Here is a 14,404-nt window from a genome sequence, read left to right on the forward strand (position 1 = left end):
GTCTGTCACACACACACACATATAGACACATACACACCCATATATACACACATACACATGCACACATATAGCCATACACATGCACACATAGAGAAACGCACACATACACACATACAGACACATGCACACACACACGCTCATCACAACCTACAGTCGTTTGTGGTCCGTGAGACTCTTACATGTGCACCATCTGGAACATACAATTCTGGGGCAGAAAAGAGAGTCTAGAGAATCACACTTGGGCTTTTCCTGCCTCCACTCAGAAGTGACACCGGTGACACCACCCACATTTCATTGCCCAGAATGAGTCACTGAGGACTGGAAATACAGCTATTTATTTGACTATCATTACTATCTATCATATCCTTCAGTAGAACTCTTGAGAGAGTGCTGTCAGTTTTTTCTCATCTTGGAGAAGCTTCTGAGGTACAGCTTTGAGAAGAAATTGAACGTGATCCTACCCTCTCCGAGTGGAATTTGAAGGCATTTTGTATTTGGATCCTTTGGCTGGTGTGTCTCTGACTCCTGACTCCACCTCAGTCTGTGCAGAGTGGGATTAGTCAGATTTGTGTCTCCCCTGTAACCCACCTCCCTTCTCCACTCAGTATCACTAACTGCAGGGTGATTTTCAGCATTTGTCCATGCATTCATTTCTTTAGTTATCCAACATTTGTTAAGCTCTTTCTATTTGTCTTTACTTGACCTTAAGGAGACACTGAAGAATAAGACATAATACTTGCTCTCCAGGAGCCCACACTTCAAGGCAATATAGTATATGTAAGAAAGTTTTTATAGATTAAATAGATAAAGCAGTAAGATTTAGCTGGAGGAGTTAGAAAGAATTTACAGAGGTGACGACTTTATGCATTTAAAAACAAGAGAAGATTTATGAATTTTCTTTTTGTAATAGGCTTAAAAATGTGTCCTCTAGAATTCAAATATACATAAATGTAATATTCTCTATTATTATAACTGATTTCATCTTGTGCACTGGCAAGTGGTGTTCGTGTGGACTGAAAGTTCCGTAACATTAACACAGACTCTCCCATTTAAAATTTGTCCCTCAACTTAGCTTGGGTTCATTGTAACAACTGTCTTGTCATTTCTAGTTCAAGCTCCTTGCTGAGACTGGTTTTCCTGTGTTTAAGGAGGCATCTTCTTGTCTCTCCTCCCACAGACGGTGTCTGGGGTGGGAGGGCTTCTTCCTTTCCAACAGCAGTGGGGAAGGGTCCTTGGTCTGCTTGCTCTCCACTTAGAATCTGCTTGTCTTTGATTTAGTAGCTTTGATCATCTCTGGTCTCTGGGTATCTGATGCTGCACTATGGAGGAATGAATGAGGCCAATTCAGAGCCATACTCTTGTTCAATATTGCTGCTTATAGACTGTAAAGGGCTGAACAGAGATGATGGGCTGGACCTCAGCCAGCTCATGACCTTGCTCTTTCCTCCATGCCCTTGTGATGAGGTGGTCTTTGGTAAAGGAGACTTTACAAACCCTGGTTCCATCCATCCATGCAAGGAACACAGATGGTGAGGTGGGTCTCCAATACTTTGGTGTAACAACTCAATTAATTATTTCCTTTTAAATTGTGTACTGCTCTTTTAATTTAAAAATATTTTGTATTTTAGTCACTCTGTCCAATTAGTCCTGAGGAAATATTCCTCAGGCAAGCAGGTTTAATTATTAACTTTCCTGGCAAAGAGGTTATTGAACCTCTGAAACCTCTATTTTCTCATGGTGATTTGGGAATAATAATGCTACAAATTGTATTGCTTTACCATAAGACCAAGGAAACAGTCAGTCGAAGTTAAAGAACAGGATTCTTCCTGCTCTTTGCTTCTGCACTTCTAATTCAATATGGAAGCTGTTAAAATAAAATTTTTATAACAAAATTTCTTCCTGTTACAGTTATGTGTGGTTTGAATCGAAAATGTGCCAAATGATAAATACATAAACATCCTGGCCACTTGGCCATATCTGATTAAGACAAGAACAGGAGGCTTCACGGCCTTCACCTGTGAGGGTGCTGTGGTTTATCGTCTTTATCTTCAGATATACAAAGACACGTGCAGCATTTTTATACATGTTTAGAAGTGCTGTCTCAGCACTGCTCTTGGAATGGGGCTAGCCTTGTTTCTGGTATTGCAGTTTACTGCATTCCTTGCAGCAAAGTGTTGAAGTGAACCATACATAGCTTATATCATTTAATCATATTGAAATATTACAACAATTGACACAACCTGCATTGTGCTCTTAAGTCCTCATGACAAGTTAAATTATTTCTCAAAAGATTTATTTTGATTGAAGTGTTTTGTATAAAATACCTGACTGACATTCATTCATTCAGGTATACAAGAGACATCATTTAGGATTTTTTATTAGCAGGCTTTGGGGATAAGGGGGTGAATTAGACACAGAACTTTTACCAAGTCCATTTATAAAGTAATATTAGCAAGTAAACAACTTAATTCATGAGGTTCACAGTTGGTAGGATCAAAGTTCATGAGCAGTAGAATGGGGGACAGAGAGAAGGAGTGATGTGTGGAAGACTCACAAATCTGGCACCAGTCACCATCACAGCATGTCAAAACTCTGGGAGAGTTTTGATAGCTCCAGTCAAGGCTCCAGGTAACAGAATTTAATTCCTATTCTAGGGTTCTGTGATTCCTGGGATGGGATGGAGAGAGGGGCCCTAATATTGCTTCTCTATCACTACTATGTACTACTATTAACTAGTGGTTATATCTCTTACTAATCCAACTCATTTAATTCTAACCAAAACTCTGTCATCTAGGCACAAAGATATCTGCTTTTACAGACTAAGCCACTGCACAGAGAGTGTAAGGACCCGGTACAAGGTCACACACGTGGTATGTGGCTGAACTCTGAGTCACGACAGGGCAAACTGTCTCCCAAGTCTGTTCTCCTGATCCCTGCACTGCACTCTCTCAAGTTCATTGTGGGCAAAGTTGGTTGGTGTCCTCCCTAAAGCTTTCCTCCTTCAAATCTTGGATGAGATTGGACATTGAGATTTTCTTATGTGTCAGAGAAGACATACCTTCATCAGAGGGTGAGTGGGTCCATGTTGATGCTGCCCTCCCAGCTCCAGGGTAGCGGGTGCTGGGGACCCTATAATAGCCCTGTGTTAGCCCCTCCTTTCCATCCCACCCCTCCCTATAATAGAGTCTGAAGCCCCTCACAGCGTCTTATCTGTGAGATCTCAATCCTGAGGTAAGACTGTATGTACCTGGTTCACTAAACGCATCCCTTGGTCATCCTGTGGGAGGGATGAGTGGACCCCAGGAAGCATGTCCTGTGTTTTAGGTGTCTGCCTCATGGATTCTGGTGATGCTGTGGAGTCCATAACTGGGTAAGGAATGATGACTCTGGGCCCCAGGGGGAGTAGAGCATCAACTCTATGTGACTAAGCAGATCCTGGTCCTACTCCAGCCCCTGAGCTTATATTCTGGTTCTGACATTTCTAATCAGTTATTATCACTACTGTGTCAAGCATCCAGAAGGAGATGGAGTTTATGTACAGATGGGGGCTTGGAAGTGAGAGGAACACAGAACATGTGACTGTTGTAAAATAAAATATTAGCACATTTAAAGAGAGAGAGAGAAAAAAATGTGTTCAATTGACTTTTCTCCCTTTTCATTTACCTGAGTCTCAAATAGGAAGGGCAGGCATGACAGGACAGAGAAGCGATGTCTGCTGACCAGGATGAGGGGCCCATCTGGTGGGGAATGTGACAGGGCTGTGGTCTGGCCCACAGCTGCCCTCAGTGTTGGCTTCACTGAGACCTTAAGGTGTGTGTGGTGGGGGTGCATGGAGCCATCCATCTCTGAGCTCAGGTGGGGACTCTGAAGTGTGTGTGTCACTGGTGTGTCCTTCCCCCATCTCTGCTGAAATGATGAGACTCAGGGTGAGGGGGCCTCAGTGTGGGCTTTTGTGGACCACAGGGGTGCATCATGGGAATCTTTAGCCTGAGAGGGCATGAGGCACGTGGGGTAGCATGTTAGTGACCTTGAGTTTATCACTGTCTTATATCCCCTACTGTCCTTCTCAGTCTCTTTTCACCCCAGGACTACTTTCTGGTTACCATCTGGGAGCTTCTTCTGATCAGTGGAAACAGAACAAGGCAGCAATGGCCACACTGAACCTCAGCCCCTTCTGCTTTGATCTGTCCCCTCATCTACCCGGGCTTCCATTCTTGTTGTCGCTTTTCCTCTTAAATGTAGAATGAAGGAGGTGGGGTCACTGATAGTTTCAGGCAGCATGAACCCCTTTTCTTTTCTGCCTCACAGGCCTCTTCTTTGACCCCTTGCCTGCAGCTACCATGTAGCAGAATACTTTCTGTTTATCCTTCTGTCTGGGGCAGTTCCCTTGAATTATATTTTGCATCTTCTTTAGTAATGGCTTATAATATAATGAATCTTATCAAACCAAACTGTCAATATGCAAAGGGGGAAACTGTGAAGTTTGGGAAACCTGTCTTTCTAAACCACATGTTTTATTCTAGAGATCCCCAAATCCTATTTTGGCAGGCTGGAGTTGAAAGATGACTCCTACTTCCTCTTTGTTTCCTATAACAGCAATCCCTTTCTCTCTTGAAGCATTATATGGTGACTAGCTGAAAGGGATATTTCACATAAACTGAAATGCAATATAGGGGAAGGGATTTAGTGTGGCTGAAAAATCCCTTGTAGGACTTCCAAGGTGGCTCAGCAGTAAAGAACCTACCTGACAATGCAGAAGACACAGGAGACGCAGGTTTAATCCCTGAGTTGGAAAGATCCCCCAGAGAAGGAAATGGCAAGCCACTCCAGTATTCTTGCCTGGGAAATCCTGTGGGTAGAGGAGCCTGGTAGGCTACAGTCTATGGGGTTGCAAACAGCCAGACACAACTGAGAATGCATGCCTGTGCTCCAGCACCCGGGCTCCAGGTCCTTCCGGGAAGGGGGGAAGAGACCAGCAAACTCATCCCTCCACTCGATGGGTCCCACCTCACTGCCTCCATGCTCACCTATGAACCCCTGTGCTCCTGGTCCTCACTTTCCGCTGGCCTGATAAATATTCTTGCATTTCTAGCCTTCTTGTAGGTCTCTTCTTCGTCCCTGAGCTCAGTCCCAGGGAAGATCAATGCTTGATTCCACCAGAGATATTCTCCACGGGCCAACAGATCCCGTCCTCTGACCCTGTCAGATCTCACAGTCTATGGTATTGGTCAGGGTGATCAGAGGAGAAAATATCACTCATGCTTTTTTGATGCAACTTTTCTACACCAGCCTCGGTCATGGAGCCTGGCTCTCAGGGACCACGGAAGCAGGAGGTCAAAGGACCGTGTTGCTCATATAAGGAAATGTTGAAGATTCAGAAGCTCATTGGTGTCTGAGCTTCAGAAAGTGGCAGATGTAGCCTCCAACAGTGCCTGAAATGGTGAAAGGTGTCGCTATTGGTTCTCAGGAGGGAGGATGTAGGGCACGGTCTATATAGACCCCGGTTGGCACCCTGATGCCTCCTCACAGGCTGATCCTGCAGCTGGGACTGTGACCTTGAGGACATGGGATCAGGATGGCTGTGAGCCGACACCTCTCCCCCCAGGGACTCTGTGTCCTCCTCCTCGGCACCGTGGTGGGTGGTCAAGGTAAGAGCTGCCGCTCTGTCCTGGGTCCACAGCAGGGAATGGATGCCTTGGTGAAGGGAAAGGTGTCTGGAGTTCTGGAGCCGAGCCTCAGTGTTTTTGACCAAAAAGCAGCCACAGTGACTGAATACTGGTCCCTCTCCTGTGGGGGGTCCACTGGTCACAGCGGCAGATTTTACAGAGCAATGAGGTTTGGTCTGGACGGAGCTGGGTCAGCCTGACTCCCTCCACTGTCTCCCTTTTCTCAGGGAGCCTCTAGGAGTCCCAGTGGCTCCCAGTGTGTGGAAGGTCCAGCGACTGAGCTCAGCTGGGACTCTGGGCTGTTCCCACACGCTCCATGTGCCTGGTGTGTGAGCACTGCCCTTGGGTCCCCGTGTTTCCTGTGTCTATGCTCCCGTAGGCTCTGTGCTTCTCTCTGTCTCTTTCTGTGTATGTGTCTCTCTCCCTGTGTGTGTGTGTGTATGTGTAGTGTGTGAGGGTGCACGTGAGGGTGTCTGTGGCATGAGGCTGTATGAGTGTGTGGAGCCTGTCTGTGTGAGAGGAATGGGGCTGCTGAGCAGGGACTGAGTGTGATGGTCTGTGAAGCACACAGGGTCCCACAGGGCTGGGGGTCATGGCCGCTGCAAGTCACCAGATCAGAGATTATTGTGCACCTGCCTGCCTCTCTCTGGGTCCTCTCTTCCGTCTTCCAGCCTCCCATATTTCTTGTCCTGCCTTGAAATGTAAATTTTATTTCATCAGGCATTTAGTAGTTTTCAACATTTCTACTATTATGAAAAAAGGTGCTCTGAGCTTTTCTGTATTGAAATGTAAGGACCATTCATGAATATTTCTCTAATGATGTTCTCTGGGTGGAACTGTTGTTTCACGGGCTGTGAATATCCTTAAGGCTTTTGGTGCATAGAGAGTAAGTGCTTTTTGAAACGTTTGCACTGAGTTTTATTTCCATTAGTATTGTGTGAGAATATTAGTTTCCACTTACCCTCACCAACATTTGCTTTTTATCAAGCTTCAAAATCTTATCCAGTTTCATAGGAAAAAACTAGCATGTATTCACTAATTTAATGCTTCATTTCCTCCTTCCTTGCTTGCTCATGACATTTGTGCTTTTTAAATTGTGATGTTTGCCATTTTGGCATGATTTATATTGGAGCTCTCTATACTACGAATGTCAGAAAAGGCAATGGCAACCCACTCCAATACTCTTGCCTGGAAAATCCCACGGAAAGAAGAGCCTTGTGGGCTGCCGTCTATGGTGTCGCACAGAGTCAGACATGACTGAAGTGACTTAGCAGCAGCAGCAGCATACTACGACTGTGACTACTGCACCAGATCAGTTCAGTCACTCAGTTGTGTCTGCCTATTTGTGACCCCATGGACTGCAGCACGCCAGGCTTCCCTATCCGTCATCAACTCCAGGAACTTGCTCAAACTCATGTCCATCAAGTCGGTGATGCCATCCAAACATCTCATCCTCCCTTCTCCTTCTCCTGCTTTCAATCTTTCCCAGTATCAGGGTGTTTTCAAATGAGTCAGTTCTTCCCATTAGGTGACCAAAGTATTGGAGCTTCAACATCAGTCCTTCCAATGAATATTCAGGACTGATTTCATTTAAGATTGACTACTTTGATCTCCTTGCAGTCCAGGGGACTCTCAAGAGTCTTCTCCAATACCAGAGTCCAAATGCATCAATTCTTCAGTGCTCAGCTTTTTTATGGTCCAATCCTCACATCCATACATGACTACTGGGAAAACCATAGCTTTGGCTAGATGGACTTTTGTCAGCAAAGTAATGTCTCTGCTTTTTAATATGCTGTCTAGGTTGGTCATAGCTTTTCTTCCAAAGAGCAAGTGACTTTTAATTTCATGGCTGCACCCACCTTCTGCAGTGATTTTCAAATCCCCCGAAATAAAATCAGCCACTGTTCTCATTGTTTTCCCATCTATTTGCCATGAAGTGATGGGACCAGATGCCATGTTTTAGTTTTTTGAATGTTGAGCTTTAAACCAACATTTTCACTCTCCTCTTTCACTTTCATCAAGAGGCTCTTCAGTTCCTCTTCACTTTCTGCCATAAGGGTGATGTCATCTGTATATCTGAGGTTATTGATACTTCTCCAGGCAACCTTGTTTTCAGCTTGTGCTCCATTCAGCCTGGCATTTTGCATGATGTACTCTGCACATAAGTTAAATAAGCAGGATGACAGTAAACAGCCTTGACTTACTTCTTTCCCAATTTGGAACCAGTCTGTTGTTCCATGTCCAGTTCTAACTGTTGCTTCCTGACCTGCATACAGATTTCTCAGGAGGCAGATAAGGTGGTCTGGTGTTCCCATCTCTTAAGAATTTCCCACAGTTTGTTGTGATCCACACAGTCAAAAGTTTTGGTGTAGTCAATGAAGCAAAAGTAGATGTTTTTCTGGAACTCTCTTGTGTTTTCAATGACCCAGTGAATTTTGGCAATTTGGTCTCTGGTTTCTCTGCCTTTTCTAAATCCAGCTTGAAGTTCTGGAAGTTCACAGTTCATGTACTATTGAAGCCTGACTTGGAGAATTCTGAGTATTACTTTGCTCGTGTGTGAGATGAGTGCAACTGTGTGGTAGTTTGAATACTCTTTGACATTGCCTTTCTTTGGGATTGAAATGAAAACTGACCTTCGCCAGTCCTGTGTCCACTGCTGGGTTTTCCAAATTTGCTGGCATATTGCATGCAGCACCTTCACAGCATCATATTTTAGGATTTGAAATAGCTCAGCTGGAATTCCATCACCTCCACTAGTTGTTAGCTATATGAATTGGAGTGCACAATAGTCCTACAAGGCAGGATACATTTATCTCAAAAAACAGATCAAGAAACTGAGGCAAAGCAAAGTTAAATCACTTGCCTAAATAAGACAGATAAGATATGAGTAAGTAGCACAGGTAAAATTAGAACCTGAGCATTGGCCTTTCCAGGTGGTGTTAGTGGTAAAGAAGCCACCTGCCAATGCAGGAGATTTAAGAGACATGGGTTCGATCCCTGGGTCAGAAAGATCACATGGAGAAGGGCATGGCAACCCACTCCTGTATTCTTGCCCGGAGAATCCCATGGACAGAGGTGCTTGGCTGGCTACAGTCCAGGGGGTTGCAGAGTCAGACACGACTGAGCGGGCCTCTTGGATACCTTGTTTCTCCTAATGGCATCCATAATTCCTGTAGGTTTTCTTTATTCCTTTGCATTCTTTTTGCTCCTTTGATTGGATAATTTCAACTGATCTTTGTTTTATTTCATTGAGTCTTCTTTTTGGTCAAGTCTGCATTTTTAAAATGATCTGACTATACACCAGGATCTTCTCCGGTTCTGCATTTCCCCAGACGTTCCCTCTGTGATGGCACCACTTTGGTTTCCAGAGTGAGAGCACATGGGGCGGGTCAGAGATCTGAGCCATTTTAAGGGTGCCCCAGGGACGACGTCTTGTTAGACTGTAAGAAAGATTCTCATTTTCTGACCTGAATTTAAACCTAATGGAGTTGATCAAGGTCTCAGAGAACTCAGTTCTCAGTTCCTGACAGGGAGGCAGGAGCCTGGGACACTGGGTGAGACCTGATGTGATAGAGAGGTGGTTTGGGTCCCAGTTCCAGGTGGGACCAGGCAGCAGACCTGGTCACACAGGAAGAAGTCTCACCTGGATAAAGCAGTGAAGGCTCATGTATAAACCTCCAGCTTTTTCACCTACTGTCTTCTGACTCTGGAGGGAAGCCCTGCATCAGTTATGTGTTGTTGTGCAACCAATTACTGATGAATTCTGCAGCTTAAGTCAGCAAACACCTAGTATCTCATACTTTCTGTGGGTCAAGAATTGACATGGCTTACCTGAGTCCTCAGAGTCATGATGTCCCAGAAGGATGCAGTCATCTGAAGGTTCAACCAAGAGAGGATATCCCCCATGTACTTACCTGGTTGTTAGTAGCATTCAGGCTTTGGTAGATTGTTGAACTGAAATCTAATCTCATAAGTGACATCTTATCACTTTTGCCAAATTCCACTTGTTAGATGCATTTTACTAGGTATATTTGAGTGTGGGGATTACACAAGGATGTGAACACCAAGCAGTAGAAATAATCAGAACACTTTAGAGCCTGTTACCCCAGCCCTCTATTCCTAAGCTGGATGAGATGCTCCCTATGGACAGGGAAGGAGAGGGAGGATTCCTCCCTGGATCCCAGGCCATGAGCTGTAACTGAGATGGGGAAGCTGGGACCTAGTAGCCTTGGGCACATCCACAGGGAGGGCAGCATCCAGAGTCTCTGAAGTCCTGTCCTCAGTGGTGTCCCTGGAGCTGGTTGTACAGGATCATGAGAAACACCTGGTGCCTCTCTTCCTGCTCCATGTTCAGTGATGGCACTTTGGGAGCTTAGAGTTGGCCATAGTGGGAATATATATACCACAGAAGTCAACAAATGCTGTACACAGGGAATTTTTTTCAGAGATTAGAGTGTTCATTTTTTGTTCCTTGGCAGTACACTACCGCATGGTGCCCTAAGACCCGTCCTGCATCTGTGTCTGTGTCTCTCTTGCAGATCTGGAGCTGAGGCTGAAGGATGGAGGTCACCGCTGTGAGGGGAGAGGAAGTGAAACACCAAGGAGAATGGGGCACAGTGTGTGATTTCAAGTGGAGCTTAGAAGAGGCAGCTGTGCTGTGCAGACAGCTGGGGTGTGGAGCTGCTGTTGATGCTCCCCAAGGAGCTTACTTTGGACCAGCAGTTGGCCCCATTTGGCTTGAATATATTCACTGCAGTGGGACAGAGTCAGCTATCATGGAGTGTGCTTATCCTACTGTTAAAGACTATCATCCTGAGGGCTTTTCCCATGATCAGGATGCTGGAACAGTCTGCTCAGGTAAGTCCTGTCTGGCCTGGGAGGGGATTTCCAGCAGGAAAAGCCTCAGTCTCATTCCCAGCCTAACTATAAGAATATGGATCACAGCCTTTAGTACATACATGGGTGAAGATTCCAGTCACACAGTTATTCCTAGAGCATTAGGTTTTCAAGGGAGCAGAAGAGCTTGCTTGGCCCTGAACAGTAAAGACTCAAGATCCATTGGTCACTGTACCCTTCAGGTTTGTGTGATATGTCACAGGAGGCAGTGAGATGAGATCAAATATATCATACATGTACAACTGCCTGGTTGAACCTACATTAATTAGGTTAATGTAGTAGTAGTACCATGGTAGTTTTTTGTATTTTTTCCATGGGATGGTTGGACGAGTGAAGCTCTAAGAGGGGATATATGAGAGGTTCAGGTAAGGAGAGATGTGAGTTTATTACACTCACAGGTCTTATAGAGACAGAGTATCAGTAGGTGGGTACTTGGGGGAGGTGCCAATGGAACACCCTGATCCAAGCAGTGGTGCCTCGAAAATGGAGTGTGAGGACCCATGGACAAGTGACAATAATATATATGGGTCTTGTTTTTGTTTTCACCCAGCCAATCTATATCTTTTGGTTAGAGCATTGAATTAGTGTACATTTAAGGGAATTATGGAAATGTATGTTCTTACTGACATTCTGTTAATTGCTTTGTATTTTTTTGGTAGATCTTTTCTTCTTCCCTTCCTCTTTGGTTCTCTTCTCATTATTCGATGGCTATCTTTAATGTTGAGTTTGAATTCCTTTTTCTTTATTGTGTGAATATATGCTATAGATTTATGGTTAGTGGATACCACGAGGTTTTGATATGCAGTCTATTGTAAGTTGTTGGTCTCATAATTTCCAATGCATTTCCAATATCTTGCATTTTTACTCTCCTCATGATTGCTAGTTTTGGTATCATACTTTTGTGTGAAAGCTTTCCTAACTTTACCGTATGTTTGCTTTTACTGGTAAGCTTTCTCATTCATACTTTCTTTTTTCTTCTCTGGCCTTTTAATTTTCTGCCTAGAGAAGTTCCTTTAGCACTTGGAAGTTGGTATAGTGGTGCTGAATGTTGAGTTTTAAGCCAACTTTTTCACTCAACATTTGGAAAACATTCAGCTCAACATTCAGAAAACAAAGATCATGGCATCCAGTCCCATCACTTCATGGCAAATAGATAGAGAAACAGTGGAAACTGGCAGACTTTATTTTTGGGGTTCCAAAATCACCGCATATTGTGGTTGCAGCCATAAAATTAAATGATGCTTACTCATTGGAAGATAAGTTATGAGCAACCTAGACAGCATATTAAAAAGCAGAGGCATTACTTTGCCAACAAAGGTCCGTCTAGTCAAGGCTATGGTTTTTCCAGTGGTCATGTATGGATGTGAGAGTTGGACTATAAAGAAAGCTGAAGAATTGATGCTTTTGAACTGTGGTGTTGGAGAAGACTCTTGAGAGTCCCTTGGATTGCAAGGAGATTCAACCAGTCCATTCTAAAGGAGATCAGTCCTGAATGTTAAATGTTGTTGAAGCTGAAACTCCAATACTTTGGCCACCTGATGCAAAGAACTAACTCATTTGAAAAGGCCCTGATGCTGGGAAAGATTGAAGGCAGGAGGAGAAGGGGACCACATAGGATGAGATGATTGATGGCATCACTGACTCAATGGACAGGAGTCTGAGTAAACTCCAGGCATGGGTGATGGACAGGGAGACCTGGTGTGCTGCTGTCCATGGGGTCGCAGAGTCAGCCTCGGCTGAGCAACTGAACTGACTGACTGACTGAGAGTGGTGCTGAATTCTTTTAGCTTTTCCTTGTCTGTAAAGCCTTTGATTTCTCCATAGAATCTGAACAAAAGCCTTGCTGGGTAGAGCATTTTTGATACTAGGTTTCCCCTTTTTATCAGTTTAAATATATCATGCCACTCCCTTCTGGCCTGCAAAGTTTCTGCTGAAAAATCAGCTGATCAACTGATGAGGATTCCTTGTAAGTTATCTGTTGTTCTTCCCTTGTTGCTTTTAATAGTTTCTCTTTGTCTTTAGCTTTTGTCTATTTGATTAATGTGTGTCTTGACATGTTCCTTCTTGGGTTTATCCCCTTTAGGACTCTGTGCTTTCTGGACTTCAGTAACTATTTCCCTTCCTATGTTAGGGAAGTTTTCAGCTATTATCTTTTCAAATATTTTCTCAGCCCTCTCCTTCTCGGACCCCTACAATGTGAATGCTTGTGCATTTATTGTTGTCCCAGAGGTTTCTTAAACTGTTCTCACATCTTTTCATTCTTATATCTGTCCCATAACAGTGACTTATCACCATTCTGTCTTCTAGCTCACTTATCTACTTTTCTGCCTCGTTTATTCTGCTGTTGATTCCTTCTAGCATACTTTTCATTTCTTTTACTGTATTATTCTTCAACTCTGTTCTGTATATCTTCTAGCTCTCTGTTAAACATTTATTGCATCATCTCATTTCATGCCTCCATTCTTTTCCCAAAATCTTGGATCATCTTTACTATCATTACTGTGCATCTTTTTTTCAGGCAGATTGCCTATGGCCACTTCACTTAGTTGTTCTTCTGGGATTTTATCTTGTTCCTTTGCCTGGACTATATTCCTCTGCTATCTCATTTTGTCTAACTTTCTGCATTTATGGTCACTCTTCCACAGGCTGGGGCATTGTCCTTCTTCTTCCTTTTGATGTCTGCCCCCTGGTGGGTGAGACTCAGCTAGAGGCTTGTGCAGGCTTCCTGGTGGGAGGGATTGGTGCCTGTTGACTAGTGGGTGGAGCTAGTTCTTGATCTTCTGGTGTGCAGGACCATGCCAAAAAATGTATATAGAGGCAGTTGTGGGCTCAGAAATACTTTAGACTGCCTATCTGCTAATGGGCAGGGCTGTGTTCCTGCCCTGTGGGTTGTTTGACTTGAGGCATCCCATCCCTGGAGCCTGTAGGTTGTTGGGTGGGGTCAGATCTTGGTGTCAACATGGCAGCCTCTAGGAGAGCTCACGCCAATGAGTACTCCCTGGTACTTCTGATGCCAATGTCTTTTCCCCTGTGGTGAGCCACAGCTGCCCCACCTCCCCAGGAGACCCTATAAGACAAGCAGGTAGGCCTGGCTTTGGCTTCTGTGAAGTCATGGCTTTTTCCCTGGGCCCCAGTAGACTTCCCTGGGAGCTCAGCTGGTAAAGAATCTGCCTACAGCGCAGGAGATACCAGTTCAATTCCTGGATTGGGAAGACCCACTGGAGAAGGAATAGCCTACCCACTCTAGTGTTCTTGGGCTTTCCTGGTGGCTCAGACAATAAAGAACTTGCCTGTAATGTGGGAGACCTGGGCTCAATCCCTGGGTTAAGAAGATCCACTGGAGGAGGGAAAGGCTACCCACTCCAGTATTCTGGCTTGGAGAGTTCCATGGACAAGGGAGACTGGCAGGCTACAGTTCATGAGGTCGCAAAGAGTTGGACATGACTGAGCGACTTTCACTTCACTTCCCTTCCCTTGTTCCTGTGGAGTTCCTATGATCAAGCCCCCTGGCCTTCAAAACCAAGTGCTCTGGGGGCTCCTCTTCCTGATGCCAGACCCCCAAGGTGTGGAGCTTGACCTGAGTTTCAGAAGCATTCGGTGGAGAATCTGTCATATAATTATTTTCCAGTTTGTGGCTCACTCACCTGGTGGCTATGAGATTTGATTATGTTGTAAATGCACCCCTCCTACCATCTGATTGTGGCTTCTTCTTCCTATTTGGATGTAGAATATCTTTTTTGATAGGTTACACTCTTTTTTTTTTTCGCTGGTGGTTGTTCAGCAGTTAGTTGTGATTTTGGTGCTTTTGTGAGAGGAGATGAGCTTAAGTCCTCATACTTTTC

At 44.6% G+C, this 14,404-nt stretch overlaps 1 pseudogene; it reads left to right on the top strand.

The window, feature by feature from the left end:
* Positions 1–5,575: 5,575 nt before the first annotated feature.
* LOC122679860 overlaps positions 5,576–14,404 on the top strand; it is a 51,555-nt pseudogene continuing 42,726 nt past the window's right edge.

This window comes from Cervus elaphus, chromosome 22 (genome assembly GCF_910594005.1).
Source record: "Cervus elaphus chromosome 22, mCerEla1.1, whole genome shotgun sequence".
Taxonomy (NCBI): Eukaryota; Metazoa; Chordata; class Mammalia; order Artiodactyla; family Cervidae; genus Cervus; species Cervus elaphus.